General features: G+C 37.5%; 1 protein-coding gene across 1 annotated transcript in view; it reads left to right on the top strand.

The window, feature by feature from the left end:
* Positions 1–446: 446 nt before the first annotated feature.
* Calcrl (calcitonin receptor like receptor) overlaps positions 447–11,659 on the top strand; it is a 71,715-nt gene continuing 60,502 nt past the window's right edge. Inside the window, exon 1 of the mRNA XM_041639843.1 lies at positions 447–578. The gene's annotated coding sequence lies outside the window, so the exon portion shown is untranslated. The remainder of the gene's footprint in view (positions 579–11,659) is intronic.

Here is an 11,659-nt window from a genome sequence, read left to right as displayed (position 1 = left end):
GTGCATTTCAGAGAAAGATGTGACAGATAGCACTGGCTCCATTTGTTCTGGGAACTCTAATTCAACACACACACCCCTACACTTAGACTGCCTTCAAATCACGGTCAGCAAGTTCCGACAACTCAGTCTAGGTGAAAGCCAGCCAGCTTTGGCTGGTAACAATGTGTTCATACAGCAAAGGATCTCTGTCTGTTCAGGCTGCTTCTTGCTCTTGTCAGAGGGAGAAGCGAGCTGTAGCTGCTTTCCTGGGGTAAGCTATTTGAGAAAGAAAGTAACCTAACACTAACTGCAGGCGGGGCGGGGTGATGTAACAGGAAGCGGTGATGTTTCCCTTCTGTGACTGATCACTTACAATCTGACAACACTCCCCATCTCCTCAGAGCAAGCCCTCTCTCTCCAGCGGCGCAGTCCTGCCTTGACTCAGGCTCCGCTGCTTGGAGCTCGCCCGCCTGCAGGACCATATTGCAAGGCTGAGACTCCCGCACCTCGTCGCCTGGGAACTCTCTCCTGTGGAATCTCAGAAACTCAAATCCCTCCTGTGACTATTACACACAGAATTTCCTTAGAAGCTGTGCTTGGTAAGTGTATTACTCAAAATATGTATTCTTAGCAAAATTCTCAGGTAGTTTGGCAATGTTTCTAGTGGCATTGAAATAATGTTGAGACCGCCTTTTTTTTTTTTTTAATTCTACACAGGGAAACTAGAGAGTGTTACTCCAGAGTGCATACCAGATCTATTACTAGTCTATAAGAGTGTTTACAGCGGTGTTTAGAAAATAAAATTACCAACTAATAACAACGAGAATGGGCTGAAAGGCAAATTTCTGGACCAATTTTTGAATCCGGAAACAATACCATTTAAAACTAGTTCTGCTATTAGCTAAATTCAGCTCTGACAGCTGGAAAACATCTGCCTCTCAGGAAGGGTCTTTAAATTTTCCACATAATCAGTATTCTAAGGAAGGGGTAGCAGAAGACTCACCGGGTCCAAGAGTCTTCCTGTGTGACGGAACACAGACAAAGCAGGACTTGTGTTCGCGGTTCACTCCTGTTCACACTCAGAACTACCGAATGGAGGGGATTCTCATTGTTCTTTGTTGCCTAATCTGTGTAAATACCTTTACTTTTGTTTTGCGTTGTTCTTTGCTGTTGCTTGTTTGTTTTCTTGGTGGGGGTGTTCCTGAACTGTTTCCACTGTATTTAGATCATGTTTTACAAGTAAGGTAAGGAAAAACAAAAAACCAAAACCAAAAACAAAAGCTACCTAACTTAAACAAAACAAAACAAAAAACCCGAACTGCCCAGTGTTGTTAAAAAAAAAAAAAAGTAGTGGTCTCTGCATTACTTCACGGTTTTTAAACTCTGAAGCCCAAGAGCTGTGTTACTTCAACTGCCCTTCTGCAAACTTTCAGGGAGGAATATGATAGGAGCTCTCTATAGATAGAAAAACAAGGTGCTATGACAAGCGAGTGTATTAACTCCTTAAACCGAGGAATTCGGTTAGGTATTCAGAGAAGCATCGCTGGAACGATGCTGAGATGAACCATCTGTAGTCCCCTCTCCCACAGTACAGACCGTCCTGAGAACTTCAGAAACTAGTGTCCAGTTAGAAGTGGTTGTTATGGAAGCATTGCAAATTATCGCCAGGGGATGTCAGACATCAGATTTGGATCCAAGTGGTGTTTATTAGCATAGTTAATGAGTTCTATGTTTTCTTGTTTAAATGAAATTGTACACTGCGAGATGCCTTTCCATGCTAGCTGCCCTTCTGACCACAGCCACTCGTGGTCTGGCAAACAGTGTCTTACAGATTCATCCTGAGTAACTCCTCAATGATTCTTGGCTCTGTGTCCATTCATGTTTTTCAATGTAATGGAAACATTAATTCATATACTTGCAATTTTTAAAAACATTGCAGCTGATTTATGTTTTCAGGTTTATTATTATTATTATTTTATTATTATACCACTGGGTTCTCAGCTGTGCAGACATGGGTAAGGTGTTTTTAAGATATGACATCTTACAAATGCTCATTAAGTAATTAGAGAAAGAATCAACACATTAAATAACCTAATGCTCTATAGTAACAGAAATTGAAAAGCTTTATTCTAAGATGGATTATTCTCTGAAATTAGGTATTATACTAATAAAATATTGTAAATTAGTAACTTCACGAACTCTTCTGATTTTTGTTGAATTAATGCTCCCAAACACAATCATTTATCTTGTATAATTAAATATCCTCACCTGTATTAATAGCATTATTTAAAATAATCTTTATTACCAAAAACCGTAACAGAAAAATGCCAGACAGTGAATATTGATGGTCTTTAGGCATAGACATGACTTGAGTTAATAACCGGGAGATTAAAATAAGAATTCATATCGTTCTAGAATAAATGTGGCTTTTAAAATAAATAAACGTCTGAAAATGAAGCTATGTTTTTTTTTTTTATCTTAGTTTAACTCTACAGGAGATATGCCTTTTAGCATCCTGAAATCAGTGCCTATAGTCTGAGACAAGTCCTAAGCATGTCAAATAAAGTACAGAATTCAGAAACGTCACATCTCCTGTGATCTGAGCTAGGTTTCCCCTAGATTGTTCTGTTTGTAGCGCAGCATGTTTAGATGGCTGTTTGCAGCCAGTCCAGCAACTGCAAGTGTTACCAGTCGGCTTACATTTTGATAGCCACTATTTATTTAGAGTTGCTTTCAAATTTTGCAGATAAATTAATGCAATTACCCTTAACGAACTGAAATAGGTATTCACTAAGCAAAATGTATTTCATGCTTCATACGTGACTTTGAGTGAACCTAGTGAGTCTAATTCTTCTTCTAGAGGTACAATGATGTTACCTTTCCAGAATTCAGATCAAGTCCAAGCATCCAATTCCCTGTTTTTGTTTGGGATTTAGGGAAGCTACTAAAGCACTAATGTAAGTCGTATCTTATGGCAGACAGGGGTCACGTCTCAAATTAAGTTGTGGTACAGCTCAGCTCCTGACTCATTCAGAGTTCTCTCACAGTGAGGGTGAGTGACCAGCTTACAAACCATGAGAGAACAAACATTTCTCTGGGCCCAGCTGTGAGGATCAGTTTGTGGATGAACTCTAAACATGTATTTATTTTCGAATGTAGTCTTTTTCTACAAAGAACTATACTACAATATTAAATTATTTTAAAAATCTCATTTAATTTGTAAGAGTATCCCAATGCAACGGCATAGAGACAAAACTTTGCAAAACTCCAAATAAGACCTGCGTCCCAACCAGGCATGCCAGTCTTCCCCCCCTTTGCTTGTATGGAAGTTCTCTTCCTGCCACGAGCATTCACTAATGGCAGCTGCACAAACTCTAAGGATCTGAAGTTTACCCACTTTAATTTTTAGGTGACTAGAGAAAGAAGTGGAAACAACACATTAAATAACTCAATGTTTTTATTACTTTTAAATTCGTGTGTAACTTTGAATTGTATCATATTAAGTGGAACAGTAGGTAGAATACTTGCAAAATTTGAAGAATAAATAAGAAATTATCATGCCTAAGGAAAAATGAAAAACTTGTGAATTATATGCCATAATCATATTATAATATTCACTTGACAAAAAGAAATACATTTTAATATTCTGTTGCAATTCTCTGGAAAGTGGAAATTCCTCAATAAATCCAGGTGATTATTTTTTCATGTGTAATTAGTATTATATTTGTCAGTCAATTAGTTTAAGACAACTAATCTCAAAACTTTTTAAATTAATTCAGTTTTTAAGTTAATAAGTTATTTTAGAAAAAAGAAAAAAGTTTAATTTTTACAGGCACATTAAATGTTTTATTCCCAGCCAGGCTGTGGTGGCGCACTCCTTTATCCCAGCACTAGGGAGGCAGAGACAGGTGGATCTCTGAGTTTGAGGCCAGCCTGGTTTACATAGAGAGTCCCAGGACAGCCAGGCTGTACAGAGAAACCCTGTCTCAAAGAACCAAACCCAAACCAAACCAAACCAAAAAAAAACCCCATGCACCACACCACCACCAGCAGCCCTCCACCACCACCACCAGCAGCCCTCCCCACAAACTCAACAACAACTACAAAATCATTTTACTCTCCAATACTATTAAATAAATTTACCATTGGCTGTGAACTGAATTAGGGTCTCTTAGTTTGGTAGAATTATTATCACATGATAAATTTTATTTTTACAGAACACATTCCTTTATTTTTTTCTTCAGTTAGCTTCTTTCTGTAACACTATATTATGTAACATGAACACATTAATGTACTGTTTGCAAATATGGTCAAAATAGGGTATTAAGGTTTTTAAAAGTAAAGGAGTTTAATCCATACGTGGTTTTAATAAATAGTGACATTTTTCTACCTCCTAGTCAATTAAAAGGACAAAATATCAAATTCACCTAAAGCAACATGAGTCAAAGAAATGGAACAACAAATAACCAATTACTTAATAATCCTATGATATTTGAGTTATAACTTTCTCTTTTATTACTGTCTTTGGGTGGAACCTGTTTCTAAGAGAACTCTTGCTCCTGTTAGGAGTGTGCCATTTTTTTTTTAAATTAGAAGAAACCGCCTTTGTAGAGCACACACTGTTGTAAAGACGTTGTCATCGTTGTAGAGCACACACTGTTGTAAAGACGTTGTCATCGTTGTAGAGCACACACTGTTGTAAAGACGTTGTCATCGTTGTAGAGCACACACTGTTGTAAAGACGTTGTCATCGTTGTCTTCAAGCCTCACCTGAGTTAATTGTGTTTAACCTGAGTGCAGTTAGAATAAGCAGCAGGTTGGTTTGCAAGAGTGTTCTTACACCCCAGATCCCTGGAAGGCCCTTCACGTGCTCTTGAGTAGATAAGGCTGGCTTCAGCAATGAGAACTAGTATAAATTTGTCTTACAGCCAAACACCAACCTGAGACTGATAATTATGCGGTTTTCTTGTGTATATCTAACTCAGTCTAGCCTACTAAGTAGAATTGGAAGGGAAAATTGAGACTTTGGTCAGAGTGTCAGGAAAGGATGAATGCATTGCATTTTTAATGAAATGATAAAGCTGTGGAAAATAATTTCATATATAAAAATTGTTATTAAGAATTCTGCAGCTATTTTTATTATGAGAGTCCAAAGAGAGACCTGCTTCGTAAATGGAAACCCAATATTAGAATAGCAGGTTTAGTATTTTATGGAACAGGCTGCCTATGTGTGCTCCTTCAAGAAATTTACTTAATTTCAGTAAAGTTATATTTTAAAGACCTTTGTAAGAACATTCCGATATGCTTTATTGGCTAAGTCAAGAACAACTTGTATAGTTTGCCTTAGACATTCAGATATATGTCCACACACGTGGCCTAGTAGACTCCAGCCCTTCAACACCCACGCGCTAGCCTCCAGCTCACCCCTTGTTCCTCCATCATCTATAAGCTGCGAGTGAGACTCATGGCTTTGTAAGGTCCAGTGTGATGTGGGGGAATACATGGGATGCGCTTAGCAGAATGTTTTTATCTGAGTAGGTGCTCAATATGTCTCACAAACCATCAGATCTTTCTGGAATGCAATTGGAGCTGTAATGTGTATCTGCACAAAGGTTTGTTTTTAAAACCTGCATTTAGACCATGAAAACACAGTCTGCTTATGTGATTGGGCCCGAGCAAGTGTAACTTACAACTTTAGTATTCAAAGGATTGTCCTTTTGTCCCCATGTAGCATGTGGGCTTGTATGTGTAATCCGAGCCCTTACAAGGCAGAGGCAGGAGGATTACCCCTGTGTAGAGGTTGGCTTAGGCTACTAATAAGCCCTAGGAGAGCATGGGCTGCAGAGTGAGAAGCTGTCTGAAGTAAGTAAATAAACAAATAGCTGTCAAGATGTTAGGGAAATTTTAGTGATAAATACTATAACATCCAGAGACGCTTAAAACAAAAAGGATATCGAGAATGACCCAACAAGCTCAATTTATGTGATTGAAAGTCTTCTTGGTTATTTGGGTTTTTAGGCTGTCTTGTAGTAGATATTTCTAATCACTTTCTAATGGTAAACACATGTTTTCTTATATATTAAAATCTCTCAAGAATACCCATGCAAGAAGATGGGAAAACACATTTAGGTTATGAAAGGGTTGAAGGCAATTTATTGTAAGAGTTTGCTTTTGAGTATTTGTGGATTATGACCTTCTTGAGAGTGTAGTAAAAATTGAAAACACGTTCTGTGGAGACAATCAGCATGCAAACAAGCTTCACTCACAGAGAGACATTGTTAACGTCATTGCACGGATTCACCGGACTTCCTGTCTGATGGAGCTTGCTTTCCTGACTCTCATCCACAGAGGGGTTTCACATTTGCTTTGTCCAGACTACACTCTGCTGCTGTGGTGGTGGTGGACTCTGAGGAAGAAATTGTTTTTTTTTTTTTGTTTTTTGCATCATGGTTTAATCCCACAGGGAAGACCTCTATTTTAACTCAGTTGACTACGTAATTATTTCTATTAAGAAAATACTAGGACTGAACTGCGTTGGCAGAGGGATTAAAGGAAAGGAATTCTTACTGCTAAAGTATGAAAGGTTAAAGCTGTTTTAGAATCCCCCAGCAGAGATGCCTATGTGTGGATGGTTCACAATTCATTAGCTCACTCTTTATTTCAGAGTGATCAGCTTCTAATCCATAACCCTCAGCTATCCACATTAACATGTGGATGCAGAAAACATCTGACTTATCAAGTTCTGATACTTCAGACAAGGCCACACTTAACAACTGACCACTGTTCTTGGGGCAAATGAAGAAAGTAGAATACTAACAACACCACATTGAGTTCACACCTCTACCTGAGCTACTTGGCTGCTGCCCAAAACAGAGGCCCTGTTCCATGCATCTTTAAAAACCCATATAGGGGGCTAAAGAGATGGCTCAGTGGGTAAGTGCACCAACTGCTCTTCCAGAGGACCTGAGTTCAGTTCCCTGCACCCACATGGTAGCTCATAAATGTCTGTAACTTCAGTTCCAGGGGATCTGACATCAATGCACATAAAATAAATAAAATTATTAAACAAACAAACAAAAGCCTCAATATAGGGTTTTCGTGATGAGAGTTTGTTACGTCAAAACAATTTTGACAACTCTTTGTTGTTAATTTTGATATATTTTATTAGGATGGAATTTTGTTCTTTAAAGACTAACATGTACTAACTATGATTAAACAATGTATCACTGTATTATGATCATTTAAAGACTTAAAACATGGGATATAGCATAGTAAAATCATTTATAAAATGTATAGCTAGGGAAAATATATGAAAAATTGAATTAATTAAAAATAAGAGAAACATTAAGAAAATTAAGGTTCCAACACTGTCAACTGGGTTGTTGAGATCTTACTATTTGATCAAATCTCATTTGAAAGTCCTCCTCTTCAAATGATTGAAGTCAGTTTTCAAAGTTTTATTCTTAAGGAATTTGTTCTTAAAACTCACATTTCCCCAACCTAGTCCTAGAACTATATGCATTAGTTCACAATGCATATAAGAAAATTAAGCGGGTTTATATATGAGTTTGGTGATTTTTTAGGAATACTCACTAAGGGTACAGTTTTCAGAATGACAGTAAAAGTCACGTGTGTTCACCAAGTTCTGAATGTCAACATTTGAAGGTCCCTTTTACATGAATCTTCTGTAGTTGCAGACCTGAACACATTTTAAAAACCTACTTTAATGGATTCTTCCTAATTCAGAGATAGGAAACACCCTCCCAATGCTGCTTGTCATTGGAGGACTTTGTTATTCTAGAGATAGTCTGTGCTTTGAGGAAGAGAAGCTAGCCTGCACCCTCAGACAACAGTCAGCTTGCCCTGGTTTGACATCAAGCATTGTTCCACCTCTGAATGGATATTTCCAGAAACCTGACAGCATCACAATCTTAGAAGGGAAAAACACCACTTAAAAGTGTAACATATGAGCTTATCTATCTGGACATAGGTCACAATGTATCCATTCCAAATTGAAAAACTATTTCAACTAAAATTAAATCATCTTGTACAACATTATGGCTAGACGTTTGTGGCAGAGCTCGGTGAGGGAGGTCTTGCTGGAGTAACGCCATAGGGCAAGAACCTTTGCTGTGGGTCACAGATGCATTGCTGCGGCCTCTGACTGAAAACTGACCTCACTCCTCATTATTCCTGGGTTCAGGGTTCTTAGGAAACCGGGCTTGAAGTGTCTTCTTGCCTTTGTGGAGCTCCTTAGCTCTAGAAAATGGGTTTCATGATCGAGCTTTTAATATAAACCATCATTAAAGGGAGATAAGTATGCCATCTAACTTTCTGTATGTTTTCTGTATGTTTCTCATGTTCTCCTAGACAGCACCAGCCAAAGTTGCCCTCTTCCCTGTACTGTGACTCATTATAGCCATTTCGTGTGAGCTCTGCCCAATTCACTACTTACAGCCAACCTATGCCTCCCCGCTCCTGTCCTCTCTCCTGCTTTTCACCTATGTAGTACGGCGTGTGTTCTTCCTATACTGTTAAGCATCTTGCAACAAACATTCTACTGTAATTTACATAATTGTTATATATTTTTTACATTTTGTCTATTCCTCTAACATGTTCCTTTCTCACGTATGAAGACATTTTACCAACTTTCTAAATTTTCCTATGAGTGTTTGAATGTCATAGGTGCTTAAAGTTGCTGAATAAATGGTTAAATGAGGGGACTTTATGTACTGGTCTCTACGCCACAGAAAACTGCCCATTGACCTCGTGGCTTTAGATGCTGGAGCTTCAGTTCTGAATGTGTTAGAATCTCTGCACACGTCCAAAGAGAAGATGTCCGAAAACCAATGACTATTTTATTATTCTCGGTTAATCTAATGTTTATCCCTAACTGCCTTGGTGTGGGAAAATGAACTGAAAGATGCTTTCTGTGATGAGCTTGGTATTCGGGTTTCACTGAGCTCCAAGCAATGGCCTGTCCAGCTAGTGTAAACAAGAATAGAGCCCAGGACCTTGATACCAAGTGTTGAAGCCTTTCCACAAGAGGCCCAACAATGGCCTAAACTGGCAGAATTATTGTTGAAACTGGCAGACTTGCCAACCGTTGGCTCCTGATAGAGTCTTACTCCATTGCTTGCTGCCTTTCTGGACAATGGAGCCAGGTCATCTGCAAGAGCAAAACGCTGGGTAGTGGAGATGAAAGAAAGTAAGTCAAGTATTTAAAAAGATCGCCTATGGGGAAACACAGATTTGGTTCCACTGGGGAGAAAAAAGTTTAGGAGGCCTTGAGTTACATCCCCGTCCTCTGTGAGTCATTAAACTCGTTAATGCCAATCAGCAAGTATTTAATAAAGACTCCAAAAAGAATGCTCTCAATGTCCTTCACGTGTTTTATAGGTTTATTAAACTTAAAGCAAAATCAGTATTTTATAAACTCATATGTATATATATTATACAGAAACAGAAACAGATTCTGATACACACACACACACACACACACACACACACGAGTGAGTCATGATTAAATAGAATCTTCATCTGTCACAATGCTCAATGTTTGACTTCCACCAAACGTATCTTTTTGAGTTGCTATAATTCACAAGTTATAAAATTAACAACCAATCTTTTGTTTGACATTGGATTTGACATTTGCTTGACAATCATAGAGCCAACCATTCATTCATGAATACCACAGAGACATTCACTCTGAGTCCAGGTATTTATATAATTCAGAAATATAATTTTGGGAAGGATAAAGAGTGATATCCATTATATTTGATATATACAGTGTGTATTCAGACATAATGAATGAAATAAGCATCCTAGTTCCTATTTTACCTCATCCTCTAGTAGCGAGGTGATGAAATTTTTAGACCATAGCTGCAGATTGCACTGTACTCATTCTGCTCTAAGCGGCTGAAGCGCTGCTAAAAACCAAAATTCAAAGGATTTCATGTTGCCCTTCTTTTCTGTCATTTAATTCTCAAACTTTCTGACTTCATTTGAAGCGGTCATTATTGGGTACTGTATTTATGATTAGATTATCATAAAGCATAGAGAGAGTCATGCCCTAACTTTTAAAATTTAATCCTCATTTAGTGTATTCCTAGAATGCAGAAATTTCTGCTTGATTTTATTTTGTAGGTTTTATAAATAATGTGCCTCAAGAACGTACATGCTGAAGCGTATGATAAGCAAGACAGTGCAATACTGTGCAGTGTGTTTTCTGCATTCCAAGTAGCATACACCAGGAAATAAAAAACAACGTGGTGCCAATAACATTAAAAAAAATAGCAATAATATCTAACAAGTGAATTTGATTAAATTGTGCAAAAGGCACTTAAAATAAATCACCCATAGGAAAATAAATACTTTAATGAAATTTCAAGTCAAGTACTTTTGAGTGCAAAAATGATTAATTTTTCAATTTGCAGAGTAATTTCACTTTCTCAAGCTAGCACTGATCCCTAGAGTGACAAGTGTATTCCTCTTCAGAAAAACAAGAATAATTGTGCCCAAATAATTATTCTTTTTCATCTAGATTCAGCAGAGGAAACAAATACTTTTGAGAGCCTCTAACAGAATACCTAAGAGGTTGAATATAGTCTATTTAAATATTTAATGCTAAATTACATCTGTGAAATTTGCTGTGCATTTTGAATAGTTCAATAATTACTGCAGTTTGCTCTTCATTGCATAGAGAAATTTTGGTACCGCATAGGGTGGATGGTAAATCATATGATACAGCATGTTTGACTCTTCTGTATGCTGGATCTCTTTACTCTGTGAAGCATTTCCCTGCAAGAGATTAACACCAATGACTAAATAACTACCTAGAAAGTGTTGTAATTTATGATGTCACCTATATACAATGTTAGTTATTATATTTGATAAGAGTCATTTCTACTAACTTCTGTTGAGAATTACTCACTTCAGAAAGTTTAGAAAAGTGTTTTTTTTTTTTTTTTTTTTTTTTTTTTTTTTGGAGACAGGGTTTCTCTGTACAACTTTGGCTGTCCAGGAACTCACTCTGTAGAGCAGGCTGGCCTCGAACTCATAGAGATCAACCTGTCTCTTTCTCTCCAATGCTAGGATTGAAGGTGTGCACCACCACTGCCCAGATTAGAATAGCATTTGTATCCATCATAGTTTGGTCAAATATTTAAAAAACATTTAACACAACCTAAAGTGTTTTACTTTTTCTTTGTTTGTTTTTTGAGACAGGGTTTCTCTGTAGCTTTGGAGCCTGTCCTGGAACTAGCTCTTGTAGAACAGGCTGGCCTCAAACTCACAGAGATCTTCCTGTCTCTGCCTCCCGAGTGCTGGGATTAAAGGTGTGTACCACCACCACCCAGCAAGTGTTTCACTTTTGAGGGAATCCAGTATATCACACTTGCTACAAGTAGCAAAATGAAATAAAAGCTTGGAGACCTGTGTAGAAATCGATGAATTAGAAATGAAAGGAACAAAATTAAAGAAGGAGGCACGAATCAGAACATCTCACCTAAATTAACAGTAATTATTAATGACTAAGTGAACAGTCTGATATAAAATCAAGTCAGAAATGAAATTTGAATTTTGAAAGTAAAAGGAACTATGAAAGACAAAGAAACACTAAATGAACTCAGCAGGCTGAATTTATATATTTAAATGTATTGTGTGTGTGTGTGTGTGTGTA

The sequence above is a fragment of the Microtus oregoni genome, unplaced genomic scaffold, assembly GCF_018167655.1.
Source record: "Microtus oregoni isolate MIOR12 unplaced genomic scaffold, Mior012 000060F_ref0000265, whole genome shotgun sequence".
NCBI lineage: Eukaryota > Metazoa > Chordata > Mammalia > Rodentia > Cricetidae > Microtus > Microtus oregoni.
The sequence above is the reverse complement of the archived record's forward strand: the minus strand, read 5'-3'. Positions and strand labels throughout refer to the sequence as shown.